This window comes from Adiantum capillus-veneris, chromosome 19 (assembly GCF_014529385.1).
Source record: "Adiantum capillus-veneris isolate H3 chromosome 19, ASM1452938v2, whole genome shotgun sequence".
Classification (NCBI taxonomy): Eukaryota; Viridiplantae; Streptophyta; class Polypodiopsida; order Polypodiales; family Pteridaceae; genus Adiantum; species Adiantum capillus-veneris.
Genome location: NC_140949.1, coordinates 85652974 through 85666560, shown reverse-complemented (window position 1 = coordinate 85666560; position 13587 = coordinate 85652974).

The following is a 13587-nucleotide window of genomic DNA, read 5'->3' as shown; positions in this document are numbered from 1 at the left end:
CTTTGGCGAAGAAGTGTTTGGCAACTTGGTAGGCGGTGACAGGAGGCTTTGCAGGTATGAAGTGGGCTTGCTTGGTGAAGTAGTGGACGACCACCATGATGGTATTGTGGCCGTGGGAGGGGGGGAGGTCGACGATGAAGTCCATACTTACCATGTCCCAAGGCCGGGAGGGTGTTGGCATGGGATGGAGGAGGCCGGCAGGCTTGACTCTTTGAGCTTTGACCAGTTGACAGAATGGGCAGGTGCGCACGTAGTCGATGACGTCGTCCTTCATTTTGGGCCACATGTAGTGTTGGTGTAGTTTGTCATAAGATCTCTTCTGGCCACCATGTCCAGCGAGCTTGCAGTCATGGGCCTCCCACATGAGGTCTTTCTTGAGCTCTAGATCATTGGGGATGTAGATTTTTCCATGTGCGTAGAAGAGGTTATCTTTTACTTCAAAGAGACCCACGACAGCTTTACCAGAGATGTGGTCGTTGAGCATTCGGAGGACAGCAGGATCAGTTTTTTGAGCATCAAGGATGCGTTGGCATAGAGTGTTGGTTGCTGTGGAGATAGCTGTGAGGGTGGGCATTCGACTGAGGGCGTCGGGCATGACATTGGTGGTACCCGGTTTGTGGATGATGTCGATGTCGTATTCTGCCAGTGTGTCTTGCCACCTAGCTTGCTTGGGGGTGATTTTGGGTTGTGTCTGGAAGTACTTGAGGGAGATGTTGTCTGTATAGACCTTTGTGTGTTTGTCTTGGACATAGTGTCGCCACTTTCGGAGGCAGTGGACGACAGCGAACATTTCCTTCTCATGTGTGGTCCATCTTGTTTCTACATCCGTGAACTTGTGAGATTCGTAGGCGATGGGCTGATGCTCTTGCATGAGGACTCCACCAATGGCACCATCGGATGCATCTGTATGCACTTCAAATGGTTTGGTGAAGTCGGGTAGTCGGAGGATGGGGGTACTACACATGGCGATCTTCAGGTTTTCAAAGGCTTCTTCTTCTTTAGAGGTCCACCGAAAGGGTTTGTGGCCTTTGGTTATCTCTGTAAGTGGCGCAGCAATCTTGCTGAAGTCGCGGATGAAGCGGCGTGTGTACTGACAGAAGCCCACAAACTCTCGGACTTCTTTGATGGATGTCGGGGGGGCCCACTTGATGACGGAATCGACTTTCTTGGGATCCACCATAATACCTTCTGACGTGATGATGAAGCCAAGGAACTCGATTTTCTGGACAGCAAACTCACACTTCTCCAACTTGGCATACAGCTGGTGTTCGCGGAGGCGTTGGAGTACTGCCGCGACATGCTTCTGGTGCTCTTCTAAAGTCTTGCTGTAGATGAGTAGATCGTCAATGTAAGTAATGAGGAAATCATCTATCATGACACGAAAACTGTCATGGATTATCCTGCAGAAAGTGCCAGGACCGCCGGTGAGACCGAACCCCAGGACCATCCATTCCCAGGAGCCGTAGCGTGTGCGGAAGGCGGTCTTCGGGATGTCTTTAGAGGCGATGCGGACTTGGTGGTAGCCTGAGCGGAGGTTGATGCGAGTGAAGTATTGGGCACCCTGTAGTCTGTCCAGAAGATCTTCCATGAGGGGGACTGGGTACCTGTTCTTGATAGTTATCTTGTTGAGGGCCCGATTATCCACGCATAGTCGCATCGAACCGTCTTTCTTCTTGACAAACACAACTGGGGCCCCAAAAGGAGAGCTGCTGGGCCGGATGAAACCTTGATCCTCCAATTCCTGGAGTTGCTTCTTGAGCTCTTTTAGCTCGGTGTCGTTCATGCGGTAGGGAGCCTTCGCCGAGGGTGTGCTCCCTGGGATGAGATCAATTTCATGTTGAATTTGACGGGGAGGGGGTAGGCCGGGGGGAAGTTATGGGGGCATTACATCTTTGTACTTCTGGAGGATGGGGGTAAGTGAGGGGTCACCCACTTTGGCTTGCTCGATGGTGATGGAGTTGAGCCTTGCTGTGGGCTGCTCTTATGCTTGCATGATGCAGAGGTGAACTTGAGCTCCTTTCTTGAGAGCCTGCTCTGCTTGCTTTGCACTCATGAGATTGAGTCTGGGGGACGAGTGTTCTGGGACTTTCTGTTTACCTTTCATCGCTGCTAACTGAGCGGGGTCTTGGCGGTTGATGGGGGGGGGATTGGTTTGAAGATGCGCCTGACGTGTGAATGCTTACTTTGTTGTGAGTCTAGCGCCTTGGACTGTAACTGCTTTGCCTTGATTTTTCAGAAGCAATTGGTCCACCTTCATGCCTAGGAGTGCAATGAGATACTTGTCGTTGAAGGACAAACCAATGATTTCCTCGAAGTCGTCCATTGGTACCACTATGAAGTCAAGTCGACATGTGAATTCACCCATCTCAATCCTGACTTGACGGGCTGCCTTGACATTGCTATCCTTTCCTTGGGCAAACTTGACAGTGGTTTCATTTACGGTGGTGAGGCGTAGGCCCAGGCGAGCGGCGCACTGCGGGGATAGAAAATTGTGTGTAGCGCCTGAGTCTACCATGATCCATTGTGGCTGTGATCCAATTGTTGCCTGGACATACAGGTTGTGGATGTCCGTGATAGCTGCCGCCATGCATTGAGGGTGGAGGGATACCGCTCCAATACGTGGTTGTTGGTCAACAACAGGGGTATCCCTTTCTTCGATTCTTATGTTGGGGGGGGAGGGTGGTTCTTCTATTTGGAGGGTGTTGACCCTACTAGATGAGGATGATGCCTGATTTCTCTTGCGGACACATGCGTAGTTGGGTCCATGGACGATTCTGCAGTCATTGCACCAGATGCGATCGGGCTGCGGCTGGTTATTGTTGCCGTTGTAAGTATTGCTATACGAATTGCGAGCAAAAAAGGTGCGTGGGACTAAGGCGCCATTTCCGCCGCCTAATCCCGGGTTGCCATTGGGTGGTGGTGGGCGGGGGTCATTGCTTCTGTTATTGGTTATAACTTCGCGGCCTCGCCCGGCGGGTGGGTTAGCCCAGTTGCTGGAGGCCGTGGGGGCAAAATGGTTGGGGCGAGGGTTATTGGGAGGCAGACCTGGTGTTGAACTTGTGTCGCGTAGCTTTTCGGCCATATTGGCGGCCACTTCCCAAGTGTTGGGACTCTGTTTTTCTACCTCTCGACGGGCCCAGGGCTTAAGGCCATACAGGAACCCATGTAGCCTGTCTGCTGTGTGCATCAATGGGAGTTGGAGTATGAGTCGACAGTATTTGACAATGTATTCTGATATGTGGCCGTCCTGGCGTAGATCGCGCCACGAATCTCTGATTTTGTTGCCCTCATTCTCTGGGACAAAGTAGCTGAGCATGTCTCTTTGTAGGTCCTCCCAGTCCTCCCAGCGCTTTGATTGCTGTTCAGTGAGGAACCATACATAGGCGTCGTCGGCCAGAAAGGTTTTGGCCACTTGCACCCATCTGCGTCTGCCTATGTTGTTCCACTGCACGTAGTCTTCTACCTCGCTGAACCACTTGTTGAGTTCCAGTGAGGTGCGGTGGCCTTTGTATTTCTCTGGGGGACTGGGTTTGAATTTTCCCAGTCTGTTTTCATCTTCTAGATGTCTGTCAGGGATGTAGTAGCGTCTTTCACTTTGATCATCCTGATAGTCTTCGTCTTCGGGCCGCGGTCGTCTCTGTGTGTTACGCCGCATATTGACATTACTGGTGCCTGGGCGGTCTTCGTATCGCTGGCCTAGCTGTGTTTGAATCAGGTCGCCCAGGTTAGCCGACATCAAGTTGATCTGTTGTTCCACGGAGTCCATGATGCGGGCCTCCAGTTTCCTTTCTATTGTGTCTTGGGCATCTTGTCGTGTCTTTGTTTCCTTCTTCTTCTTCTTCTCCTTCTTATTCAGATCAGGCTCGGTTCTGTATCCGTCATCATATTCTTGATCTCCAGCCATTTCTATACTTTTGTGGCCGAAGCCGAAAAGAAAAACTCAAAAATGTCGAAAACTGAAAAAAAAAACTGCAAGAAACGGCTTGAAAACGTTGAAAAAACTATGCAACAGCGCAAAACGGGGTCCAAAACGACGAAAACCATGAAAAACGGCTCAAAAACGATGAAAACCGGTCCCAAACGGTGTAAGACGGGGCAAAACGAGATAAAACGTTGAAAAACGGCGAAGAACGTGGAGAAACGGGGCAAAACGGGGCAAAACGGCGAGGAACGCGGGTCAAACGAGACAAAAAACGGTGGGGAACGTGGAGAAAACGCAAGGGACGGGGCAAAACGGGCCAAGAACGCGGAGAACGCGGGTCAAACGGGGCAAAACGGCGAAAAACGGTGGGGAACGTGGAGAAAAACGCAAGGGACGTGGTGAAAACGGGGCAGATGGGCCAAGAGCATGGTGACAACCACGGGCCACGGGCCGACGTCGGGTCGGCGGGGACTCGAGCCGAAGCTCTGATACCAAGTGTGACGCCCTCGTCCAAAGCGTCGCGGAAAAGGGGCCGCGCCGGCTCACCTACGTTGCAAACGGGACCTGCAGGCAAGCAAACGCATACACAAGAACGCAACTTGAAAACTGAACGCAAGAGTGACACGAAAGTGAGTGACGCGAACGAATGATCAATATCATAAGAAAGTGCCGAATACAAGGGACGCAAGTAATCACATGAAAACGGGGCTGACAAGTTGGGGAAAGTGGCACATACTTCCCTTATAATTTCTCTCTCTTTCTATTGCCGGGCTGCCCACCTGGCTCTCCTATTGTGGGCGGCCCTTCTCTCTTTCGTTCTCTTGACGTCGCGCAGCTCTTTCTCTCCTAGGTCGAGGCGACGATGAGGGCAGGACAGACCCCTCTCTCTCTCTCTCTCTTTTCCTCTTCGCGCAAGAGTGCAAGCAAGGATCTCTTTTAGCTGCTTTGAGCGAGACAAGAGAGGCCAGGGTAGTGCTCTCACTTTGTCTTTCTCAGGCACGCATGGTGGTTTGTGATAGTGTTGTGAGCGTGTCAGGGCTTGCAGGCGCATCAACGGAGCAGGGCTTAAAGTGCTCTCGTTGTTTGTGTGTGTGTGTGTTTTTCTGCGTTTTGGGCTATGTAGGCAACAGGTTGTAGTGGGAGGCGAGAAGGGTGAAGTGGTAAGAGGGCTACGATAAGTAGCAGGGCTCAAGGAGGAGGTCCACAATGCCAGGTCGCTATGGCAGGAGCAGTAGAGGCGGAGGGCTAAGAAATCGCAGGCGCGTCAAAAGTGCTTTAGGAATTATATATAAAGTGCTATCAGTAGTATTCGCTGATTAAGTAAGTGTTTGTGCTCTTTGTTTCTTTTACCTTCATTTATTAATCTTTCTCATAATAGTGTATGATCCACCATAAGTTTTAAGTTGATATCAGAGCAACGTTTGTTAGGGTTTGTAGAGCTATGTAAGGAAGCCATGGTGGCAAATATTTTGACGTGGCTACTAATAAAGCCAAACACATTGAGCATGATCCTCTATCACCACTTTGTATTTCCTAACCTTAACTAGCATGTATGTAAGAAGGCATCATTATTTTTCATTCTTCTAATTCAACTCTTAACTTCAACAGGTGAGTCTAGCTACTCGCTTCTTTGGTGTAAATATTACTAGCATCAACCTCTACTAACATTCGCTACATAGGAAGACGTCGATCATTTAGCTGCATAGTGCACTCTCAAAGCTTTCCAAGCCATGCTTGGCATGATCAAAGGCTAAACTAAGTATGCTTTGATAAGTAAATCTGAAGTGTTATTGAAATCAAGGCATTGTAAGCCATTGAAACTAATTATGGTTTGATAAGTGAATCTGAATTTTTATTGAAATCAAGGCATTTTAGGCCATTGCTACCTTGCTAGTAGTGGATACACCCTACATTATTGATCTTTGGATCTTTGGCTCGACCTTGTTGTGGTCATGAGATGCCAGCTGCATCACACACTACCTCACCCGCGCTTCCACACATGGAAGATGAAAACCATGTACCATCTAATGCGCAAAGATCTTTTGGTAACGCTTCAAAATCAAAGAGTCAAGTAGCTAGGTCAATACTCCAAATTGGAAGAGGCAAAACAACAAACTTGGCATATTTGTTGGCCATCTATGCATGACGTTTTGAACCATATTTTGGAATTTAAGGAAGCAAAAGAAGCATAGGATGAACTTGATAAATCATGTGACTCATAAGCTAAATATTAAAAATATGACTTGCTAATGGAGTTTTATAAATTACAAACTCAATGCAACATTAATAAGTCCATTTAAAGGCCTTAAGACTCTACGTGCAACCATAGGGAAACAAATTGAAGCTGATGAAGCATGTGCAATTCTTGTCACAAGTGTAGATACACATAATCGTGTATCTACACTATTAGATACACATAATGTGCATTTTCTCTCAATAGTGTAGATACACCTAATAGTGGCTATAAATAAGTTATCTTCACATTGAAAATGTAAATGATATGAATGTGCCTAAATCAAGGCAACCTCATTCTAGAAAGAGAAAAACCTAAGTGCAGTTGCATGTTTACAGAAACAATGGCCATGACGCCAACAATTTTTGGAACTGTGGAAAGCCCAAGTGCACAAAGTGCAACAAATTTGGCCATATCAAAAGAGAATGTTGGAAGAAGTGAATTTTTTCCATGATACCTCTGGAAAGAAGAACTATAATTGCAAACGTTCCCTCTTTATCTCTTGATCCAAAGAATTTAAACTTCTTCTCCAAAAATGTTCAAGAGGTTTCAATTGCAACCTAGAAGTCTAAATAAATGTAACCCATGCTTTGTATGATATTGCATTAAGGAAGGGGTCAACCTATAGCGTTGTCAAGACTACTCAAGCTAAAGTCTAAGTAGGGACCAAGGGGGGGTGTTGAAGCAAGTGATGTCTATAGGCCAAAATCTCTAAAGAATGGGAAACCAAGGGGAATTATCCCACTTTCAATGTATCCTACCTTGTACCTATGCAAGAGTTCCTTTTTTCAATGCGAAAAAATCAAGTCATTTCCCTAGCCATCAAGTTCCTTGCATCAAGTAAGTGTTTGTGCTCTTAGTTTCTTTTTCCTTCGTTTATTAACGTTTTTCATGATAGTGTAAGATCCGTGTAAGATCCACCTCAATTTCTAAGCTATGCTCCTATGCAGCAACCTTTTTTCTCCCCTTTAAAGGCATTGGTAGGCTATCAGAATTCATGAGTTGCCCTTTTTACCATATACATGTGGTAGTGATGTGTGTGACCGTCGTGGCATTTTTCCCCTCACTAGGAGGATTTTTCCCTGGTTGCTTCCAAATAAAAGATTTATAGAACCCATTTCCATGAAAACTTGGGTCTTCCTTGCCAACTTATCAGCAGTCACTATGGAGGAGTGCAGATTGAAAATTCTCAAAGGCGTTCAGTTCCTTGACATAGGTGAACTTATTGAGAAAACCCTTAATATGCATTTCTTAGATGATAAGAAGTGTGGGTCTAATGCAAGACTTTATTCTAGAACCAAAGGTACTATGACCTTCAACAAAAATGATTCAAAGTACTATGTAGAGACTCTGCGGAATGTTTTCAGACCTTACTTACCTTAAGTGTGCATGCCACTTCCTAGATCCTAAGGCTGCATGTGAGTTGAGCATCATTTGGTTTGACCATGCCATTTGGTATGCTCTCAATAGTTTGGATAGAATATTTCCAGAGAAGGTTTCATAGTTTCGTCTTTCCCTCTAGTGTTCATGGATTGGAGGACAAGCCAAGGAGCTTGTTTTAGCACTCTCCTCATAACTTAAGGTAGCTACTACAAAGGCATCAAGAACATGGTGAGTCTTGTCAAATCGAGTATTGAAGAGATGAGGAGTCACAATCCCTCAAATGCCTTGAAACACTTTTCTCTCCATCCTCTTCATTCACTACTTTTTTAACTCCCTCTTGATCTTTTGATTCGGTATTGGGAGAGGAACATGTAAAAGCTTTACGATAGGCAGAGGTAGAGGTTTCCTAGTCAAACATTTACTAGATATGTGAACATGCAAGTTTGGAGAAAGCAAAGTGGACGACTATGCCTCCGTGAGAAGGATGGTGCAATTGATGGGATGTTTATTCACTGCTTATTTACTAGAAAACTTCTAGAATATATTTTACCTATGAGTATTATGATTGAGTGCTTTGATGTGCTTTTTGGGACTCACATTTTTCTTCACAATCCACCTTTGGTTGGAAGTATCATGATTCAATTAAATCTATTATGTCTTCTAATGACTTTCTTTGTAGGGATGTGGCTTTTGAATGCTGCTATCATATGTTTCCTAACTACTGCAAGAAATTTGTTTATTTTGATGAACATGTTTGCAATATTGATTTGATGATTATTTCCACACTCATTAATGCTCCCTCGTCCCCACAACTTGTATCAAATCTTGAAGGGGATTAATCCCTCTTACTATACTAGTCTCTAATTAGTATTCTCTCTCTCTCTCTCTCTCTCTCTCTCTCTCTCTCTCTCTCTCTCTCTCTCTCTCTCTCTCTCTCTCTCTCTCTCTCTCTCTTTCTGTGTGTGTGTGTGTGTGTGTGTGTGTGTGTGTGTGTGTGTGTCTAATCACTTGTGCACTAATCAAGTGTGGGATATTTCTTAGAGCCACAACTACACTCCTTGATAGGTATCTTATGAGGGGAAGAGTTTAGGTTTCATCTTGCATTTCCATTCCTCCAATAAGCTCTTAGTCACTAATTGTTCATTTGGTTAATCTAGTTTTTCTCTCTTATTGCATCCAAAATTAGAAGCATATTTCTCACCATTGCAAGCAACTTCTTGCATGTCTATTCAAGATGTTTGCTACAAAGGATAGATTGAATGGGGACAATTACCCTATGTGGGCGTATATGATGCAACATGTTCTTGTGTCAAAGGGCATTTGGAACATTGTGTAGGGCATTGATGTACGTCCTGGTTGTTCTAAGGATACATGTGATGTTGAGGATGTTGCAAGTCTTGCTACAAGGATTGTTGTTAGAGCTTTTTTGCCTATGGCTTAGGAATCTTGTTGGGCTATATAAGATGCACAGGCTCATGCATTGATTGTGTTGTCTGTGAAGCACACTATTACTCCCCACATTCATTCTGTGAAATCTGCAAAACAAGCTTGTGATATTCTGGTTGGAGTTTATGCAAGTCGTAATGAGGCAAAAATTGCATTATTGCGTAAAGAGCTGGAGTCAAAAATTATGCATGAGGAAGATGACATGGACACTTTCCTTGCTGGTGTCAAGGATACCAATGAGCAACTTATTTTTGCAGGTGAATTCATGTTAGACAATTCCCTTGTGCAGACTCTTCTTGATGCTTTGCCAGGTACATACTAGACTTTTGCTAGTACTTGGAGATTTATGACCCAAGGAAAAATTGAAGTTGTTAAGTTTGATGCATTAAGCACATTGCTTTTGCAAGAGTCACTTTCCAAAAAATAAACAGGACTAGACAGTGTGCAGTTAAACAGGCCTTTATTGTTGCTCAAAGAGAAGGTGGTAATAGTAATGTAGCCACTTCTCATCATTCTTCTCTGAGTGGTAAATCACCTATTCCTAATTGGCAACGATTTTTCTGGGAATTCTGATGAAAAGGACAAAAATAAGATGCATTCCCACTATTGTAAAGCTAATGATCATTTAATCAAGCAGTGTCCTACGTTGAAGGCCAAAAAGGCTAAGAAGAAAGAGGCTAGTTCCCCTACTAATGTTGGTTCCACTACAAATGCACCATTTGTTGAGTCTTTTATGAAAGGAGGTTGTGATGCTGATGTTGATGCAAAATAGGCTTTTAGTGCAGAGTGTACCTATAATCCTGTTGTCCATGATGCATGCATGTCAGTTGCTGCAAATTCACATGTGAGTTATTTTGAGAGTGGTGCTACAAAGCACATTATCTCACATCATGATTTGTTCACCTCTCTTGAGTCTATTCCTCATGGGAATTCAGTTACTTGTGCCAACAATGCCTCTTATTCGATTTAGGGAGTTGGAAAGATTGTGCTTACTACTACAAATGGTAGTTCTTTCATGCTTGTTGATGCATTGTATGTGTCTGGATCAAGAAGAATCTTTTGTCTATATCTGCACTTTCTAGACTTGGACTTGTAGTCAAATTTATGGATGACAGGTGTACATTATATTATCTCAATGCATCTAGCATTTTGTGTTGTGGGGGGATGTATACGCTCACTTTGTATGACAAGTGTGGGTAGAATTTTGCAAATGCATTTGTGGACTCAAAGGCTATTTCAAATGAAAAACTTTGGCATGCACGTTTTGGAAATTTGAATTTTGCCAGTTTGCTACGTTTGCAAAAATATGATATGGTTGCTTCTTTGCCGCCTCTTGAAGCACATGGAAAACATGTTTGTGAAGGCTGTATTCTGGGTAAGATGCAACATTCAAAGTTTCCAAAGGATGGTTCAGTTAGGGCCACATGTAGGTTGCAGCTTGGACATAGTGATGTTTGTGGGCCAATGCAAACTCCGTCCTTGGGCAATTACCTTTACTTTATGACTTTCATTGATGATTACTCCAGGCATGCATGGGTATGTCTACTTAAAGCAAAGTCCAAAGTTTTTATGTGCTTCAAACAATTTCTGGCTATGGCTAAAAATGTCTCGAAATGTACTATGGGCACCCTCCATTCCAATCGAGGGGGGGAGTAAATGTCTCATGAATTTAATGCATTCCTGGCTAGTAGTGGGATAAAACGCCAATGTACAATGCCTTATACACCTCAGAAAAATGGTGTTGCTAAGAGGAAAAACATGTCACTTACTGAAATGGCACAATGTATGGTCAAAAGTCAAGCTTTGCCGATTCATTTTGGCAGAGGCCATCATGTGTGTCACTTATGTACTAAACAAGTTTCCTATGAAAGCTCTGCAGTCTATTACTCCATATGAAGCATGGCATGATAGAAAGCCTTCTATTGAGCACATGTGTGTATTTGGTTGTTTGGCATATGCTTTGGTGCCACAAACACAGTGCAAAAAATTGGATGATAAGGTTGTCAAATGTATTTTTGTTAATTATAGTGTTGAAAGAAAAGGTACAGGTTGTATCATCCGCAAACAAAGCGTATTCTGGTTTCACGGGGTGTTCTATTTGTGGAAGATTATGTTCAGCCCTTGTTGTCATGTACTAGAGACAGTAATGTAAGCTCATAGGACATTTATGACACTTTGTTGCCTCTTTACAGTGGTGGTGGAAGTTCAAATGTAAATTCCAATGAGGCAAATGTACAGCCTATGGGGGTTTCTTAAATTAATACATATCAACCTATTACTGTACATGATGTACTTGATGAGGAAAGATCTGAGAATGAGCAGACTAGAGGTATGCCTAAATGGCTAGTGCATACTTTGCGTGATAGTAAATTGGATGCATCTTTGTCTAGTCATACTCGTTTAAGTTCTCGCCATGCATCTTATGCATCAAATTGTTATGCGTTGGTTGTGTCTAGCATACATGATGTTGAGGAACCTCTGTCTTTTGATGAAGCACAAAATTCAAAAAGTTGGATGGTTGCCATGCAATCAGAATATGATGCACTTATAGAGAATGACACATGACTTTATGTGATTTTCCTCCTGGTAAAAAGGCCATTAGTACAAAGTGGGTTTACAAGTTAAAACGCAAGCCGGATGGTGAGATTGTTCGCTATAAGGCTCGACTTGTTGCAAAAGGTTATGCACAACAGAAAGGCATAGATTATGAAGAGACTTTTTCTATCACTTGTCGTATGGCTACTATGAGTTTTCTATGTGCATTGGCAGTTCATTTTGGTTGGGATGTACATCACTCAGACATTGTTACTGCTTTCTTGAATGGTTACATATTTGAGGAAGTTTATGTAATGTAGCCTCGCGATTTTGTCCAGAAAGGACAAGAGGATAAAGTGTACAGATGTAAGAAATCTTTGTATGGGTTGAATAAATCTCCTCGTGCTTGGTATGAGAAAGCTAACACTCATTTGGTCAAACGAGGCTTTTGTAAAAATCCAACAGAAAGCACATTGTATGTGAAGCATGAGGGTGATGTACTTTATGTGGATGATTTACTGATCACTGGACCAAATGAGAGACATATTGATGAATTTACAATTCATTTGAATGCTACTTTCAAGATGAAAGATTTGGTGTCCTGTTGCATCATTTCTTGGGTATTCAGTTTAAATAGTGTGATGGTTGTATTGCCTTGTGTCAAAAAAGTTACATAGAGACATTGCTATGTAAGTTTGGACTTGAGGATTGAAACCCTATTGCCACTCCCATGGAAACAGGTTCATGATGCTGGTGACCCTGCATATGTCACTCTTTACCAAACTCTTGTTAAATGCATCATTTATGTATGCAACACGAGGTCGGATATTCAATTTGCAATCTCCCAGGTCAGTAGATTTATGCATAGCCCAGAGTCTAAGCATTGGCAGGTTGTCGAGAGGATTTTCTGCTACTTGAGTGGCACTTTACATCTTGGATTGTTTAATCCCAAGGGGGGATCATTGCCGCCAGATTTACATGCTTTTTTGGACTCAAATTGGGCTGGTTGTTTTGACACATGAGTGTCCACAAGTGGTTTTTGTTTCATGCTTGGCATCTCATGCATATCATGGTTAAGCCATAAGAAACCTACTATGGCCACTTCTTATTGTGAGGCTGAGTACAAGGTAGTCTTCACAGGTATGGTTGAGTGTGTATGGCTAAGATGCCTTATGGCTGATTTGGGTGTTGGATAGGACATTGCCAACACTATCTACACTGACAGTCAGAGCACATTGGCAGTTCCCATAAACCCAATATTTCATGCTTTCACAAAGCACATTGAGGTGCATTACCACTATGTCAAGGAGAGGCTCTCAGCAGGAGAAATCAGCTTGGCTTATGTGCCAACACAAGACAAACTTGCAGATCTTTTCACAAAGGCATTGTCTCCTGAGAAGTTCAAAGATTTCCACGAAGCTTTGGGCTTACTTCCCATTGTGGACTAATCATTTCCTTAGAGCATGGCACTTCCCTATACTCTAGGTGCCATCTCTCATGCACCGCATCACTCCCAGGGGAGATTTGTTACCATATACATGTGGTAGTGATGTGTGTGAACACACTTAGGACCACCGGGACATTTTTTTCCCTCACTAGGAGGTTTTTTCCCCGTGAATTGTATATACGCCCATCACTCTAGGGCTATCTTATCTTTCCATTGGACACTAACTAATACACTCTTTGTTGTGTGCCTTGAGCTTCCTTCATCTTCTCCAAGCTGTGTGTGTCTTCCCCGTGAATTGTACATACGCCCATCACTATAGGGCTATCTTATCTTTACATTGCACACTAACTAATACACTCTCAGTTGTGTTCCTTGAGCTTCCTTCGTCTTCTCTAAGCTGTGTGTATTTTCCTACAACCCCAATTCCAACAGGCCTTTCTAATCCAACAAACTTCTTTTATAATGCATCTTGCTCCCACGTCATGCTTGTTGCTCGATTTGCATGTGTAGCTTGTTTGTCAAATCTTTTATGGCATGGTGCGCCATTGACTCCAAAATAGTTTGCTTGATTTTAAACACCTTGTGAACTCTTTCCAATAGTCTCTCTCTCTCTCTCTCTCT